Source organism: Ammospiza nelsoni, chromosome 1, assembly GCF_027579445.1.
Source record: "Ammospiza nelsoni isolate bAmmNel1 chromosome 1, bAmmNel1.pri, whole genome shotgun sequence".
Taxonomy (NCBI): Eukaryota; Metazoa; Chordata; class Aves; order Passeriformes; family Passerellidae; genus Ammospiza; species Ammospiza nelsoni.
In genome coordinates this window covers 29024016-29042206 of record NC_080633.1, presented here as the reverse complement: position 1 = coordinate 29042206, position 18191 = coordinate 29024016, and positions in this window count along the sequence as shown.

The following is an 18191-nucleotide window of genomic DNA, read 5'->3' as shown; positions in this document are numbered from 1 at the left end:
GGGTCTACACTTAGTGCCCTGAGATAACAGTAAGTTCTGAACTGCTTCTGTTGTACCTCCTGACAACTGAGCTTTGGTTTTACTAATTTTACAACTGAATCACTGAGAAATAGTTTTGGGTAGCTCAACATTGCTTTCAATTTCTGTGCAATTCCTTTTAGCATTTGAGCTCACACAGAAGTTTCCTATTCAGGCAAGCTGGCTTCCTGTGCTTGACCTTTTGGCACATGGGAATGGACAATTCTTTTTCTTCTTCTGTTGCTGAAGGTCAAACCAGCTCACCTTGACTCCTTCAAGTCAGTTGCTCATGTGATTCTCCCTAGAAGTTTTACTTGACTATTTGACTTCCTCATGTCTCTCAGGATTCTAAACTCTTTCTCCTTCTCAGTTCTGCCAAGGTTATCCTTAACCATTGCATTCCCACCCAGTTCTTATTTCTGAGTAGTAGCTATGCCAAGAAGGAATTAGCCTCCCTGCATCTTCATTGCTTGCACAAACAATTTTCCCTGATGTACTCCATACGTTTTGTGTGTGTGTGTTCTGAGATTTCCCTACTCCACAAGATATCAGTATGATTCAAGTTTTCCTTGACAAACAGGGTCTGCAACTGCAAACCTTCTTCCAGGTTTTTCAAGAAGGCTTTGTCCATTTCATATCAAACAGTATGTCATCCATCCATTGCAGCCTACCAGTCATGGTGTCAGCTTCTGTCATGTCAGTGGCTTGTAAATGTAGTCAGAAATTATGATCATGTCCATAACTTTTTCTTTTGTCACTGAAATGTAGAGCACAAATTTTTGTGCTGTTTGTTTGTTTATTTTGTCACCTTCTCAGAAAAATAGCTTACTCAGACTGGGGGCTTGCTTTAAACCATCTGTGCATTCCCATGTTTAAAACTTTGCTGTCTGAAATGCAGGTTAAAGCACAGTTTTTCTGCATGTGGTCTGCATGCCCTGAGTTTGTAGTATAATGCAGTCTAAATGTTCTGATTACTCTCCAGTGAAGCTTTAGTTCACTGCCAAAAGGACCTACACATAACTAATGCGAGACCAGGAAATAATACAATAATGTCTTATCTTGGAGGATGCACTAGATGCCCCAGGGAGAACAAAAACAATGACAACATAGAAACCAAGATATGGCATTGCAGTTGGGCTCTTGTTCCAGCTTAGCTTGATGCCCTAAGTTTTAGCTTTTATATTTTTTCAGATTTTGTGCTGCTTCAGTGTGTAACTCTGAGCTTCATGTTAAGTGTTAGCAAGCTCTCTTCTCAGGGCAGGTAGACGAAACAATCCTTTTCCAGCTTGTCCAAGGACAACTGTTACAAGTTCCAGGCCCAAAAAATATAAACAACAATAATATTCTCTCTCAATGAAGAGAGAAAAACAAGGAGGATGGAACTTCATAATCTAGAGCTATAATTGGACAATTAACTCCGATATGCAAATGGAACAAAACTTATAAAAGTATAAGACCTTGTGACTGGTTGTTCATTTTTGTGACCATTTTGGGTTTACCTTGGGTGTAGCCCTGACCAGGCTCTTGTACTGCCCAAGGTGTATCCATTGAGGCCTTTGAAGAAATACCTACTTTATTCTCTTAGCTCTGTCTAGCCTCTGTTCTTGGTCAGCCTTCTCAAGGTTCCTGTCAGCAAACTGTATTATAAAGCAGGAAAAGCTTCTGTATTTTATGTATGTATGTGTAGCCATATAAATATGACTATACTGTGTCTTGAAAAATAATATCCTCTTTTACATCATGAAAACATAAGCTGTTAAGACGTTGTTTTGATTTACTGAAATTTATTCTTTATCTCCACAATGAAAGAAAAATAATTACTTTAGGTTATGTTTCACAAAGTGAGAGAAAATATTTGTTCTGTCCTGAAGGAAGAAAACAATTTTCATACAGCCATGTACATCAGAATAAATGAACTTTAAAGAAACCAGCAAATGGTGGTTTAATAATCATGTGCTTGTTTTCCTCTTACCTATTCTGTTGCTCAGATATTGCAACTAGAAGTAGCTAAACATCTTAAAAAATACCTGGGTGATCAGGTGTAGCAAAAAGGCAAAGTTGCTCAATTGCATCGCATAGACCAGCAGTAGTTTAAGAGCAAAAGCTGAGTGCAAATCTTAATGACTGCAAGATTCACTTGTGAGCCTCTAAACATACCAAACTTGTATATGTGCTGTATATAATATAGGGTATTTCCATGTATTGGAACTCGGGATTCTTGGACTCATAAAAGGAAAGTCCTTATATGACAGTATCCTTGTCACTTAGCTGCACTGAAGTGGAAAATTCCAGATCTTCAGCTAGCTCAGATCTTTGGGAATTGTCTTTTCTCTTAAATACTTCAGATAAAATGCTAAATATATCCTCAGCTTGCTAAAATTAGTGCAATCTGATTGCTAGCAAAGGAGACAGTAGCTTGGTAGATGATTTAAACAGATGACATGTATGTGAATGATTTCTTTAAAGACAATGGATTTATCCCCATTGTGAGAGTAGAATGTGTATTTAGGGGTTTTTCTGTAATGGAATTATTTTTTTGGAAAATTTTCACGACCTAAATTTTTGTAAGTGATGAGAAGGTACTCAGCTACTATAGACAAAATAGCAATAATTCTTTCTCCCCTTCTCTGTAGGAAATAGCTCAATTAGCTATTTTTATTTGCTTGCTCCTATGTATGAGACAGTAGTTACCATCCATGCAGAAGTTCAGAGGTCCTCTCAAGACAGCAAGTCTCATGAATTTCATCATCATCAAATGGTGTCTTCTTAACAATGCCTTGAAACAGTTTTCAATGTCTAGGACTTATGTATCAGTGAGTTGCTGCTCAATTTTATTTCTAGTTTTACAGATTTAAAAGACCCCTGAGGGCTTTGTCTGTAAGGAAATTTCCTTGCATTTCAACCAAGATTTAAAAAAAAAATCTTTTTTTACTCTTCTCCCCTTCATTTGCATGGGATAGCTACTCAGGATGAACAGGGGCATACATTATCCAGCTGAGCAAAGGAACTATTTTTCATTAAAGCAGATCAAATGGGGTTCATAGACACAGATGGAAAGGTGGGCTCTGTTCATCTAACATCAGTCAAATGAAGCTTGGACTCTGGATATTTATATGTTGATGAACAACTGCAGAAGTCTGAATGTAAATTTATAATTAGACTAATTTAATATTTTTACCTCAATGCTGTCTTTGACCTACGTCTTCTATTTGCTACCTCTTTTGACAGTGGTGAGTTGTTCCAGCCTGTTTCTGATTTTGAATTGGAATGCATGTTGATTCAATCAGAAATTCGGGCAAATTTTGGAGTATATAACAAAGGAGTGGTTTACTTTTCTGAAACCTGAAGAAAAAAATGGTGAGAAAACTAGAAGGGAAGCTCCACAGGAGGTGCACAAGAGACATCAGGGGAAAATTCTGATTCATCTGAAAGCTCACATCATTAAAAAATTAAACAAGTGATTTACCAGCGCAATAAGGCAAAAATCAGAGGGAAAATTGAGGCTTAGAATCTGTAAGAATAGCAACAAGCTACTCAACTATTCTTGGTCTCATTTCTATAGCTGCTTGTCTGGTATACTGTCTGGAGCCCTTTAATTCAGAAACATCTGGCAGTAAAACTTAGAGATTACCTTTCGTGTTTTCATCACTTTCAGTCTCTAAGTCTTTGAGCACTCTGCTTCCTCGTCTTTCAAAAAATAAATATAAGGCTTTTTGAATATTTTTCATATAAGTTCATGGAATTGGATTTCACTTTTGTGTAACAATGCAGATATTTAATCACTGTAAATGAGTTCCAGGTGCTGGAATCTTCACTCCTCAGGCTAAGAATATCTTTCTGGAATAAGAACACCTCAGTAATTTTGTTCCCATATAAAAATGTTCATTTCATCTCTCACCCCCAACTGATTGGTAGTAGCATTTAACTATATTTATTTTTTTCATCAAAGATGCCTCTCTTCTTCATACAAAGCTGTATTAGTTGATTACGGGACCAGAAAAATAAGTTATGTTTTGTGTTTCTTTAAAATATTATTTAATTTTGCTGATTAATATAAGGAGCCTTACAGTTTAAAAGGAGTTGCAGTGATTTATGAATATAAATCTAGAAAAATTGGAAAGTGAATAAATATCTATTTTTTAATGAGAAAAATAAAATCTTCCTGGAGATTTCTGGGTAGTATTTGACCCAATAGATGTATCTCTTAAAATGTAACAATCCTATAAAATAAAAGCATTATAATTTTGGAAGCAGTTAGGGGTTTCTGTGTTTTTAATTGAACATTACACTACTGATAAAAGCATTCATCCTTGAATTATCTGCTACTTATTTCATCCATTCTGTTCCAGGATTGGCTGCAGGTTACTCCTCTTCTGAAGCAAATTTTCAAGAATATATTGATTTGTTTGTTTATTACTCAGTACTGTTTCTGCCTTGAATTTTGGCAGTTTTCTTTGGCCACTGGGTGAGAGCTGGGCCTTGTTTTTCACTCAAGCTTCTGTCTACTGTACACTGCACGCTGCACAAACACACATCCAAAATAGGAGCAGTGCTCCAAGAGAACTACTGGACCTCTGGCATAGAGTAGATTGTGGAATTTGATTCTCTTCAATATAAGTGGGTTTTAGTTGATTGGTTTTTTTTCAAATTTCTTTTCTTGATACAAGTTGCATTTTGACAAGCATATAAAGTCATAACAAATTAGACAATCTGTAACCCATCCTTTTTCTCCCTACTCCCTCAGTCCATGTGGAAGGAAAACATTACATCAGTCCTTTGTACAAGCAGATTTCTCTCTGATGTGCTTGGCCCACTACTCAAGGCAGGGAAATGTGACATGAGAGTTGTTCCTTTTCTTTACTTCATTTGTTCCTTTCCCAGCTTTTTGTCACAGGAGTTACAAATTGAATGCTGCTGAGGGAGGGGAGCCCTATTTCCCTGGATAACCTGAAAAGGCAGTGAGGATTTCCCTCTCTGGAATAAATAGTTGGTGGTCTTGTCCTTCCTTCCTTGCATTTGTTATTAGCCAATGAGAATCTGGGAAGGATAGGAAAAGCATCTGTGAAAACAAATAACTTGGGGTTTGCCCTGAGCTCCTGGAGCAAAACCGGGAGTCCTTCTGCAGCGAGCACAGGAGAAGCATTACTCTATTTACTGTTTGTTCCTTGAGATACATGTATGATCCTGCTCTTTAGGTTGGGAGGGGGGTGTGTGGCTTGTGTGAGGGGGGTTTTGCAGGGAGAGCAATCATAAAGGCAGCTTTTCCCTCCGTGAATAATGGGTGGTTTGAGTGGCCTCACCCTGGGCTGGGGAGAGGACAGGCTCCAGGGCTGCTGGGAGCAGCAGTGTGGCTCTGATAAGACACAGATATGCTCAGCCAGGTAGTGTTTGCTGGCCTGTTTTCTGGCATCCCAGCAGAATGGGCTTATCTGTTCAAATTACATTACATTTTGAGCAGCAAATAAATTTGCATTACATTTCTCTGCTGCTTGGTTGGGTTTTTTAATACATCAGTGCTTCAGATATTTTGTTACTCAATCTAATCTAACATCTATTATTGAATTTTCGGTTTCCTAATCTGACCTCCATTCTTTCTCTAACTTTTCCTTCAACACATTTAACACACAATAAAAACACATTTTCACTCATCTCTGTCTTAATTTAGAACACAGTGTACTTTTGATCTTGATTTGTTCCTTTCCTAGACATAGAAAAATGAGAACATTAAAAAAAAAGAAGACAGAACATTTAGTGCTCTTTTTTTCTTTCCAGATCTTTTTGCTTGTTTCTTTGGTTGGTTTTTTGTTTGGTTTTTCTGTTTAGTTTTCTATTGTTGGATTTTTTGTTGTTTGATTTTTGGTTTTTTTGCTTGGTCTTTGTGGGGGTTTTTTTTGGTTGGTTGGTTTGGGGGGCTTTGGGTTGTTTTGCTGTTTTTGGGGGTTGTTTTCTTTTATCAGCCTGTAACTGGTATTTTATGTTTTATTGACTTTATAATTTGTAATAGTGTTTGTTTTCTATCATCTTCTGTATATGCATTTAGGGCTTGTGAGAAATGACAACTTAGATCAACCTTTGAAAGCAAAGGCTTCTGATAATCCACAAGCAGGAGCTCATAAGCAATAACAGAGATTCTCATTCTTTTGCATATCCTTAAAGACTTAATTTCTGGGATATTTTTAAAGTTTCCCCTTGATATCTTGCTTGTGGACATCACATATAGAAATAATGGCTGCTGTTACTGGGCAAACTACTGTAGCTGACTCGTATTTATTACAAAGTCTTATCTGTGAAAAGGAATTTATTTTTCCAGGAGTTTTTTCTTAACAGCCAAGTGATCTAAATTCATCTGGCTTAAATTCATTCAGCAGTTCAGGGAAAGATCATTGATCATTGGTTCTTTAAAAATTCCCTAGTGTTCTAATTCTAGTAGACAGTTTCCACCGTGACGTTTTTTGCATTCAAGAAACTGTTTTTTAATCCAAATACTGTATTGCTGGAAGACTGGGTGCTCTGGGGGGTTGGGGTTTTTGAGTAATTTTAACTTTTTTAAAGTTTTGTGGGTTTTACTAGAGAAAGAGAGAGAAATGTGTATTTGAGTTTATTGCACTCTAGTATATGCACCAAGGTACCTAATAGTGCAACTTACTGTCTCAGACAAGAAACATTCAGAAATTGTAACAGAAGGCATCCAGCACCTCTAACCTGGAGGTAATGATGGATAATAAGTTGATGAAAATACTGATAACAGAATTTAAGTATTTTACCTTCAAGTGAAATTAGAATGAAATAGCAATTAAGCTTGTTTTAGAACCCTTATCATTGTTAATTTGCTTTGCAATCCAACTAAACCTCTCACTTTTCTTAATTCTGTGTTGCATTGTGGTATCCAACTAAATGATTTGTCTACAAATAGGAAATAAAAGCCTTATGGTCATCATTAGCTTTCAGTTTGAGCACATATAACATTGGTTAAAATAAGTTTGTGGAACTTAGAGAGTTATATGTCAACTTTGAATTAAACCATTCAGAAAAGTTACACATCTTAATAATAATTTCTGATACCTCTTTCCAGAGCTTTTTAATAGATTCTGATATAGTAAAAATTGTTATTTTAGAGCTTTTATAAGACGACTGGGTACTTAAATTTCTAAAGCAGCTTTGTACAGTGTATGAATGCTCTTTTACAACTCAGCAGGTTTATCACACATGTTTATTTACCCCAAATGTACCTATTCATTTAATTGGTAGAGACTGACAGACTACTGTTTTTATCACTTTGCAGTGGCATCAACTGGCTTCCTTCCTGCTTTCTACATCAATGGAATAATGAGTCAAGTTTAATTTTTACTTCCCTTTCTTAGTGAAAATGATAACCAGGGAAGACTTTGGGTTCCTGTCTGACTGTGTGGCTGCTATTTTAGTTTGAGTCAAGTACATTTGTGTGCAAAATGCTATGCAGAAATGAACTTATTGAAAAGTTCAGATTCCTTAGGCTTCAGACTTTAAATACAGATTCTCTAAATTTAGGGTGAGATTTGTCATCACACTGAGAACAATAACCATTCTGAGACTACAGCTCCTACTTTGTAGATCAGAAGGAAGAAAGATCTCCCAAATGATAACTTTTCTATTTAATGTGGTTGAATCCTAATTATCCTGAATACACAGAGTTAAATGTTTCATATAGTTACTGGAAAGATAAACAGTTTTACCTAGGGATGAGTTGGATCTAGTTGATTCCTTGTTTTGAAACAAGCTTAAAGTAGGGCATTTTCACAGTGTGCAGACTTAATATTTTCTGCTGTGCATCAGAATCACCTCTGCAGTTAAATTGTTGGACTGCAGACACAACTCACACACTCCTGGTGTGTGTCATACAGAACTAAGATCTTTTGTGGTCTGCTTTAGTTCAGGAATTCCGCCAGCCAGATGAGTGTTTCTGAGGACAGAAGTTGATGATGTGATTGTATCTTGTACTGATCTCCTCAGACAGGGTGAGAACATGCTCTTGGACAGCACAGCAGGGCACTTTGATACCTGCTCTGTGGGCCAGCTCATGTTAAGGAAAATATGACAGCACTGGCGTGGCTGAGGGTGTAAGATGCCTGTGTGTCTCAGCACAGCGAGCTCCCTTTTCACCCAGTTCAGTTCCACTTCTTACAGCAGTGCAAGTGTTGGTTAAATGTAATACACAGAGCAGCCAAGGTTCCTTAAACCAGAATATCTCTTGCTTTGTTTGTCTGTGGGGTTATTTGGAGAAGAGCTTGTGTTGGTAGCAATGCAGGGAAAGACAATTTTTTTTGTAATGTTTTCCTGAGGTTTTTCTTGCTGTACATTTAAGTGCAGTGAGATATCAATGAAAATTCCAGGCACAAGATTTCTAGGTGAACTGTGATATTGTCAACGAAGTTGACAATGTTTACAGAATTTACATAACAAAATTATTTATTAAAAATAAGTTGTTCTGATTATAAAAGTGCCACATAAATGTAACTCCTATTCCTATAACACAAGAAAGCAATGGTCCCAGAAACTTCATGTATGTAACAAAATTTGCTTTAAAGTTTTTGACAACATTTGGCAAATTTCATTCCCAGAGCAGGCACAATAGTTATTGGTACTGAGGTTCAAGTTGTTAGTCTTAGTTACAAACTTACCACTAATAGTTGACTGCTATTGTCAGGCACCATGTTACTATTGCCAGAGAAGACATTAAAATGTAATAAAAATTAAACTTTTAAAGTAAGCATAAAAAATCCAGCAAATCCATGGATAAAATAAAATTGTGCTATCTTACTAGATAAAGAATAGAATTTAAAAATATCTTTTGTTTGTTCTTTGGTATTTTTTTAAGTACTTGTCCTCAGTACTGAGACTGTCCCATATATAGCCTGTGCACAATAAGCTAGAAAAATAAATTTGAAAAAAAAAGAGTAAAGAAAAAGTGGGTACTTATTTCATGTGATAGTATAACTGCTGATGAAACTGCTGACGTAAAACTAAACACCTCTATGTGTATATTCCATTTTAGAGGTATTGGTGTCTCCTAATATTTCAGTTCTCTGCGCATCTAAACACTTAAATAAGTTCTATATGAAGTTTACACTTAAAAAATAACACCCACCTTCATGTGGGTGGAACTACATGTATATGTCTACAACACTTTTTTATGTTGGCAATATTTTTGTGAGCTTGAGCACTATTCAGCAGTGGGATGCCTGTACAGGACTGGAGGATTTGGCCAACAGAGTTTACCTAGTAGAAATCAGAAGACATCACTTAAGCTTTTAACTTACTTACCATCAGACTGAGACATACTTGAACTCCATTTTTTTAAATTCCACGTATGTTTTGATTATTATTACCTAATAGTCAGCATTTGATACCAAATAATAGATATTGCTCAAACTTTAGAAATACCTTCTGTATGAAACTTCTGTTTCATAAAGGCCTGTGGGTTTTTTCTGCTTTATCTTGTAAACCTTGCCACTTGTATGTGCACTATTGTGTAAGATTTATTTTGTTGCATTAGAAATTTAGCAACAAGCAAGCATGATTGCTTTTCTATTTCATGCGTTTTTTTCTGTTCAAAGATAAATATTTTCTCCTTGAGCTTTCTTTCTTCACTGTGGTACAGAAGAGGAATTCAGGTACCTTTTTGTTCATATGAGTTTTGCAAAAGCAGAAGAGTCATTGCCCGCACTGTTATTTTGTGTGTATGTCACGATCTTTGAGCTTTCAACCTTTACCCTGTTGCAAATCAAGTTTCCGCCAGCACAAGCAGCTCCTGAAGCAGCCACTTTGGCCACAGTCAGCCTACCTGGGTTTCCTGAGGATGTTCACCCTGTGGTTTCACAGATTCTGAAACAGGAAGCAATTTAGTGAATTCTATTCACTGGAAGGGTCAAATGCCCTCTGCTTAGAAAAAGACAACTGACCTAACAAGCGTTACCAAGTGGAAATAACTTCTTGTGTTTGCTGCTCAGCTCCTTTATTGTCTTTCTTACATTGTCTGTCTTAAGTTATATGAACACAGTCAAAATTTTCTTTAATACCTATAAACAATTTATACTTAAATGTGGACAGATCTGCACAAAGCAGTATTTCTCTCATTCTCTGTTCGTTGGAGAAAGGAAGCTGTGCAAATTAGGTGTGCAATTCCAATTGACAAGCTCAGGACTCATAATCTTGAAGTTGCTCTTTAAGCTATGTGAATGATGACAAGATGCTTAACTTTAAAAACAGGAACAGTTGTTTTCAAAGCTATTTTTTTCGTTATTACTGCTGTGGGAATGAATCAAGATTGAGGCTTTCTTCCAGAAACACAAAAGATTGAGGTTTTTCCCAGTACATTTTCCCTCTTCTAGATGCAGGAACAGAACGTGCAGAGGTTTGTAACTATTGCTTCATCACTATACTTTTTGGTGAAGAAATATTGCTCATCGATAAAACCTCAGGCAGACAGTCAATAATGGTTGAGTATTAGGTAAGGCTACAATGAATGTCTAGATAAATTTATAGGTTGAAGGAAAAGACAACAGAAAACTCTGAAGGCTAAAGAGAATATTTAAGCATCCTGTAGGAATTAGAGCCAAGTTGTTCACTGGATAGCAGGTATCTTCTTACCCTTTGGGAAACCTAAGAGTTATGTGGGATTTTATTATTAGAAATGCTAAAGAGCAGTTATGTCAGCAGCATTATCTTGTCCTAAAGATTCTTGTTTAGTTCCATATAATATTTGATTTAGTCCCATTGAAAAGCAAAATAGATGTTTGTTTGCTAGGCATTTATGATGAGTTATACTTTGCATCAGAGGAAGTTTTAAAGAAACTTCCAAATGTTACACATGGTACCATAGAGCTAGATACACATGCCAAGCCATGCTTTAACAGATTATGAACTTGGTAAATACAAAAGCAGAGTAACAGCAGAAGTCATCTTCTGAGGTGGTTTCAGATTGCATAGAACTCCTTTTTTCTATTTCTGTGGTTTGAATTTTAAATTTTTTCTTTACTTGTAGTATTGGACATGGGGGTTTTTTTTTTTGGTTTTTTTGTGACACTTAATTGGCATATTATCGATTTCTTTGTAGATCTGAGTGTGAGTTAGACAACTAAAGAAAAAAAAATCAGAACTTCACACGTTTGAAAATCTAGGCAAGAAAGAGAATTCCTCATTTGTCCCCCTGTGTTATAAGGTCACACTTGAGAGCTTTATTAACATACTGGATTTTTCTCCCTCTCCTTATGGGTTCACAGCCATTTAATTTGTCTGCCAAAACTATTGAAGGATCTTTATTTATCCTCTGTCTGCAATGGGTACCAAATGTAACATTGCTAGAGCTCATTTATGTTTTTCCTGGAAAGTTTGAAGCATAACAAATCTACTGCAGAACAGTTTTTCAGTCCATCTCTGAAATGTTTTCAGAAACCTCTCATTGCTCACCTGTTTTGACTTCCTTCGCAGCCAGTTCTGGACAGCAGAATATGAGTTAGTGTTGTTTTGTGCCTGAGCAGCCTCCTGATTGCTGCTCTTTACAGTTCCATCAGGGAGGTGTGAATGACTCGTGTGAAAGTGTTTTCAAGTGTAGAAAGGTCCTGGAGGCTGCTTGTACACCAGCGCTAAGATAAAACTTTAATTAAGGTCCTATAAAATGTATAACTCAAGCCCATGTTGTAGGTTTCTTTATAATTATTTGGTTCATTAAAAATTATCATGATATTTGACTCATAAGAACAGGATCCCTAAGATACAATATATCATTCTTGGGAATAGTGAGGAAAAGCCCATAAACTCACCTTTTTTAGTAGGAAAGGAGTGTGTTAAATCTGAACATTCCCTGAATCCACATAATTAGAATACCCAAATATCATTTAGTCATTAACTTTTGATGTCTTCATTGATATGTAGAAACGGAGTCCTATTCATTACCATTTTCTGCTCACATAACACTCAGGGGACTTCAGGGGTCTCTTGGCAGCAGGGAAGCCTTGAGAGAAAGGTAATTTAGACAGAAGATAACTGTTGTGTTAAAAGGAAAGTATTTCCAACATTTGGAAAGGGGCCATTGAAGAATATGATGAGTTGGCTTTTGTTTTTCAGATCATTGTCAATGATTATCGATAAGGTTTTTCTGTACATCTTTTTTGCTTGGGCCTAGAGGTTGTTCAATGAAAGATATTCATGTTCGTTTTCTTAAATATGAGGGATCTTTTTTCAAAGATAGTAGCAACTTATCTACCCAAAAGACTAGTTTAGGAAACACAGAAATGGCCATATTCCAGCACATAAAAGGCAGAGCCAAGGTGGAGTTGGAGCTGAGTTTAGTAAGGGATGTAAAGAATAACAAGAAGTGCTTCTATGTGTATGTCAGAAATAAAAGGTTAAGGAGAGCAGCACCTCTCTGATGAGCAAGCTGGCAGACTGGTAACAATTGAGGAGAAGGCTGAGATGCCCAGCAGTGGTTTTGTCTCAGTTTTCTACGGCAGTCTCTTTACACACATCTCCAGTGGATGGACTACAAGATGGGACTGGGGGAAAACAAGGAGGGACCTTGACCAACTTGATAGGGGAGTCCAAGGTAACCACATGAAATTCAGCAAAGCCAAGAGCAAGGGGTGATGCCCAGTGTCAGCACAGTCTGAGGGATGAAGGGATGAAGAACAGCCCTGCCAAGAAGGTCCTGGGGCAGCTGGTGGAGGAGAGGCTGGCCTTGAGCTGGCAGTGTGTGCTCACAGCCCAGAGAGCCAAACGTGTCTTGGACTGCGTTACAAGCAGTGTGGCCAGCAGGGCAAGGGAAAGCATTCTGCCCCTCCACTCTCATGACAACCCAGCTGGAGAGCTGTGTCCAGCTCTGGGGTCCTCAGCACAGGAAGGACACTGACCTGTTGGAACAGGCCCAGAAGTGTGCCACAAAGCTGACTAGAGGCATGGAGAACTTCTCCAAAGCAGAGAGAACTGGACTGCTCAGCCTGGACAAGAGAAGGTTCCAAGAGAGACTTTATTGCACCTTTCACTACCTGAAGAAGGCCCAGAAGATAGCTGCTGAGGGATTTTTGCAAAAGCATAGAGTAATAGGAAAAGGAGCAATGGCCTTAAATTATTTAGGGTGGATTTGGATTAGATAATTAGAAGGAACTCTTTACTAGGAGAGTGAGGAAGCACTGGAACAGGCTGATCAGAGAAGTTGTGGAAGCATTCAAGGCCAGGCTGGATAGAGATTCGAGTAACCTGGTCTAGAGGAAGGTGTCCCTTGGAATAAGATTATCTTTAAGATCCCTTCCAAATCAGACCACTCAGTGATTCTATTATAAAAATAATTAACTTGCTAAATGTATAATTTCAGAGTCTGTCCAAAGGATGATGATGTTTGCTTGACAAAAGAAGTCCTTTGGTTTATCATTTATCCTTCTCTCCTTTTTCTCCCTTCCCCCTGCTTTCTGTTGTTGAAAGGCAGCAATATATTACACAATTTTCTGGTATCATGATGGTACTCTGAATCAATAAATGAATCCTCATGTTGCACAAAGGATACTGAGCAATTTTATTTCATAATAGGATGTAGAGAGCGACCATACTTTGCATTTCCTGCCCTCACAGTGGTTTTTGGCTTTCAAGTCTCCATCAATCTAAAGAAAGTAAGAGTCAAGTGAGATACAAGAAGCAGTGAAGAGACATGAAAACTAACAATAAGGTAGGAAGCAGACAGATCTATACCAAAGTTCAGGTTGCAGTCATACCTCTGTCTCCATGTATGTTGTCACACCACCCCCAAATTCTGCATATTGAAGAAGCTATTAACATCTGAGAGACAGATTCTCTATCTGAAGAAAAGACCTCCATTGAGCTCTGCATCACCACATTGCATTTAATTAACTAGCAAAACACCCTGAAGTAAAATTGAATTAAAGGTCTCACTTAATCTAAGGAAGGTGAAGAATTTCAAACTTAATTTGCCAAATGGTATTTCAGTATTTCAAAGGAAATGTGAAATTCTTACATAAAATTGGTTATGGCCACCTTGGTCATTGATATGGTAAAATTCTTGAATGTGACTGTGCCTTAAGCAGAATTTCTTCTCTTTTGTACAAAGTCAGCTGACATAATTTGCAGAAATTTTGTACAACAACTCTATGTTGGCTGAGAAGAGTTATGTGCAGTACCCTGGGAGCAAACAGACTCAGTGTTTCGCTCTCTAATTGGATGGGTGAGACAGGTTGTGAAGTTCTTCCTTTACTCTTGGAAAGTCCTAACAAAGATGTAGGAAGCTGCTTTGGAGTGCAGAAGGATGTTTTTGCTTACCTTCTGTCTTAATTCTTTTGTGTGTGTGTGTAGTACATATCACAATCTATCACTCAGTTTCTACTACAGAAGCAAAGCACTGCCTCTTTTTGGAATAAAGTCAGCACCAGCACCAGCTATATCTTCATAACTGACAGAAGACATTGTAAAGACAGAATTTTCATACTGAACTTCTCCATTCCTGTTGTTTCTATAGACTGTTACCAGCCTACATAAATGCACCAGACATTTATATTTTAAACATGGAATGGGTCTAAAATGTTGTCTTTTTCCTTTCCTTCATAGTAGCTTTTTCTACTGACATCACAATGGTTGAGAAGTCAAAGGAAGTGTATTAGATATGAATATTCACAACATGAATTCAAGCTGTATTTTTAAAAATAGATCTTAAATACAATAACCTCTGATTCCTTTCCATTATAACATCTCAAATATTGTCTTCTAAAAAAGAGTTTAGAACATACCTTATATCTGTGTAATACTTTAAATTCCATATGCAGCTAATGCTGATCTTCATTTGAATGTAGGGAAGTATAAATACTTCTATGTGGAAAAAAGTTACTGTCATTCCACCTGATTTTGAACTTCAATTTCTGCAGTTAGGAGATGATACCTGCACAAATTATAAGAGAATATGGTGGAAGTTGTAAAATTTTTAGGTAAGTTGGCATTTCCCTTCATGGAAGAACTTTTGCTTATATAACTATTGTGTGCTTTCATTATTCTCAAAACCTGACTGTAGAATATTCATTTTAATATTGGAATTATTATTATTATTGTTTTGTATTTCTATCTGCAGTATCTCCCCTCATGTTCTATCCAGTTGCATTTAATCTGTGGGCCAGAGGATGAGTTGTGTGCAGAGATGAAATATTTGAGGCAGCTTGTTATGGAAAACAGAAAATTCTGAAAAAATGTTAGGACTTCTATACATAAAAACTTAATTTTTAAGTTTTTTTTGATCTGCCCAAAAAGAGAGATCTCTGGATAGGGCAAGAAGTAATGTGATTAGTTTGACCATCACGAACACCAATCATGCTCTAAGGAATAGTTGAGCAGTGGAGTAGTTTGCCTAGGGAGACTGGATTCTCCCTTGCTAGAGGTTTTTAGAAACTGGTTAGACAAATATGTTAGCTGTGGGGTTTGTGCCACTGGTTACTTGGAACATAGGATGCACTAGACAGACTCCTGAGTTGCGTTCCAGCCCTATTTTTTGGTTTCTTCTATAAAGGTTCCAGGATAGACTACATGAAAATCATTACTAAAAATCTATTAAAACAATTACAATCACTTTACCCAGCAAACCATCTCTTTTAATTTTTTTCAGAGATGGCTTGGTTTACTGTGGCCTGATAGGTTTTATTAAATTGATCCTTGCCATTTATCATTCACCATCTGGTCTCTCCTAAGTGTTTGTATATTGATTCCTTTGTTACTTAAATCTGACCGTGTAAGAAAAGGAAGCAGTTATCCTCTGTTCAGAGAAAACAAGAAAAGTTAACCAACACCCGTGGCAGGGGCCCTGCAATTCTTACTGAGTTTTTACGTTGATAAATCTGTTCAGCATTTTCAGTAGTCTAGTCAGTGCTGCTTTGCTGTCCTGAGCAATCCCTCAAGTCTCACCCCACAGCAGCCTTGTGCCATGCAGTTGGCATCAGATACCCTTACAGAATTTACATAACCTCCACCACCCCTGAGAGGAAGTGTTTTCTCTAAGCTGCACTTGAGGCCCTTACAATCTCACAAGTTTTAGTCCTTCTCACATGGACATATGTCACACAGACATTTGTTCTCTCTATCATTAATATGAATGTCTTGAACCCAGAAGTATTGTATTGTAGAGTAACCCTATGAAAGCTGGAAAGGGGTAAAAAGACAAGAACAGTTTTTCTCAGCTTGCTGCAAGACCTTGAAAATAGAAGAAAAATCTCAGCTGAAATCAGCTTTAGATTTTATAAACCATTCATTTGAAAAACATTTCTTAAGACTCTTTCATACCATCAATTTTTTATACATGGATGCTGTGATAAGCATTTTACATGAAAAATGCTCAAAGCAATTTCTGTTCTGAAAAAGGAAACATTAATTTAAAAGACAATAGAACAAAAAACTTATGAGTGTTTTATGACGTTCTTTTATTTTGGCATTCTTTGTTATTCTTGTCTCTTATAGTCTGAGTATCTAAGACTGACATTTTTAATACTGAAATATAGAGTTAAGTGTTTCTTCAATTAGAAATTCAGATGTGTATTAAGTTTTTGTCTGAGCTAGGCATTTCTTGCATGATATGTGTACAGTAGCAGTATATAATTAATATTATTTGCATTAGCAATAAAATTTCAGTAGTTAAGATTTTATTTTCGCAATGTGGGGGAACTTGAGAAGCCCTTATTGCCATCAGACAGCAATGTACCTGAAAACTGGGTGCATCCTGTTGCAGATCCTGTAAAGAATTTAAGACATTCTTGTGGATTTGTTGTTTACAATCGGTAAGTCCTATTTCCTTAAACAGGCATTTTACAGGTGTTTGTTCTAGAACAACATAACCTTCCAGGAAAACTTGTTCTTCTGAATTGAATTACTGAAGTTTCAAATGTTAACTAATAAAGCAGATTTGCTTTAAAAATTACTGTGGCTTAATTTACATTTTACATGCTTTAAAATTACATTTCTTATCATTAATTACTATTATCTATATAAAAATCAATTCCATTCCATTTACTTGTGTGCCACAATATTGCATGTTTTCTGAAATCTTTCCTTTGGAATAAATGATGTAAAGCAGGAAAATGGAACATTGAGAGCAGAGACATGGACATTTGCAATGAAGCGTATTGACACGGTATAAGGTGTGCTGATATTAGTTTGTAACGGGGAGACACACCTGGGATAAGAATATATAGGTCTGCAACATCTATGCTTTTTTCATGATACCACAATATTGTTGCAATGGGACTCAATTCACTTTCCTCTGCATATCCTCAACAATTTCCTGTGAACATGTCCAGTGAAACAGAGGGCCATAAGGCTTTGAAGCCAGTTGGAGGGAGTGCATCTTGAGATGATCAAACCCTTCTGGTGCCTCAGACCCTGAGATTATCTGAAAGCTTCTCAAAGTTGCCTGGCATCCCTTCATTTTAGCCCTGTTCTTCAGGGAAACAGTAGTAAATTGGATTCCTAAAAATGCCTCTGTCACAGTGTGCATCTTCTCAGAGAAACTGTGAGAAGCTTCTTATTGTGACTGGTTTATATGAATTGTCAAGAATTTCTGGAAACATGTTTATGATATGACACAAACGAAGATAGTTGAACAATCAAAACTAATGCTTATGCTCTCTTCTTGGGCTTATGTTTCTTTTCTCGATTTTATGCTTAAGGGAACAAAACACAATTAAGCACCATGTGAGACTTAAGTAGGTAATCCTTCATGCCAAACTGCTAACCTACTATTAATGTTAAATATTTCCAGGGAAGTATAGCTTCCATTCCAATTAAGTTTAAAACACGAAGCTCCCCACCTTCACCTACACAATACTGCAAATTTAAAATTCAGTTATGGAGGAAAGTTTTACTCTAATTATTTCACACCATTTTATATGTGACATTAGGATAAATATTCTTTAGAAAAGATGTAGAGGAAGGGTGTAAAAAAGTGGGATTTAATGTGATTAAACCCTTCTGAAATGAACAGAAATATTTCCAAGTTAATACAGATACAGGTGAATGTGTTGAATTGAACAAATAGAGCAGCTGAACAGTGACTGCAACAAAGCTTCATTTGTGTCCATCAGCTACGTTTTTGTGCCAAAGCAGTGACATGCAAGTGACATGCAATTCAGTAAACCTTCTTAAAGCTAAAACAAATTGAAGTA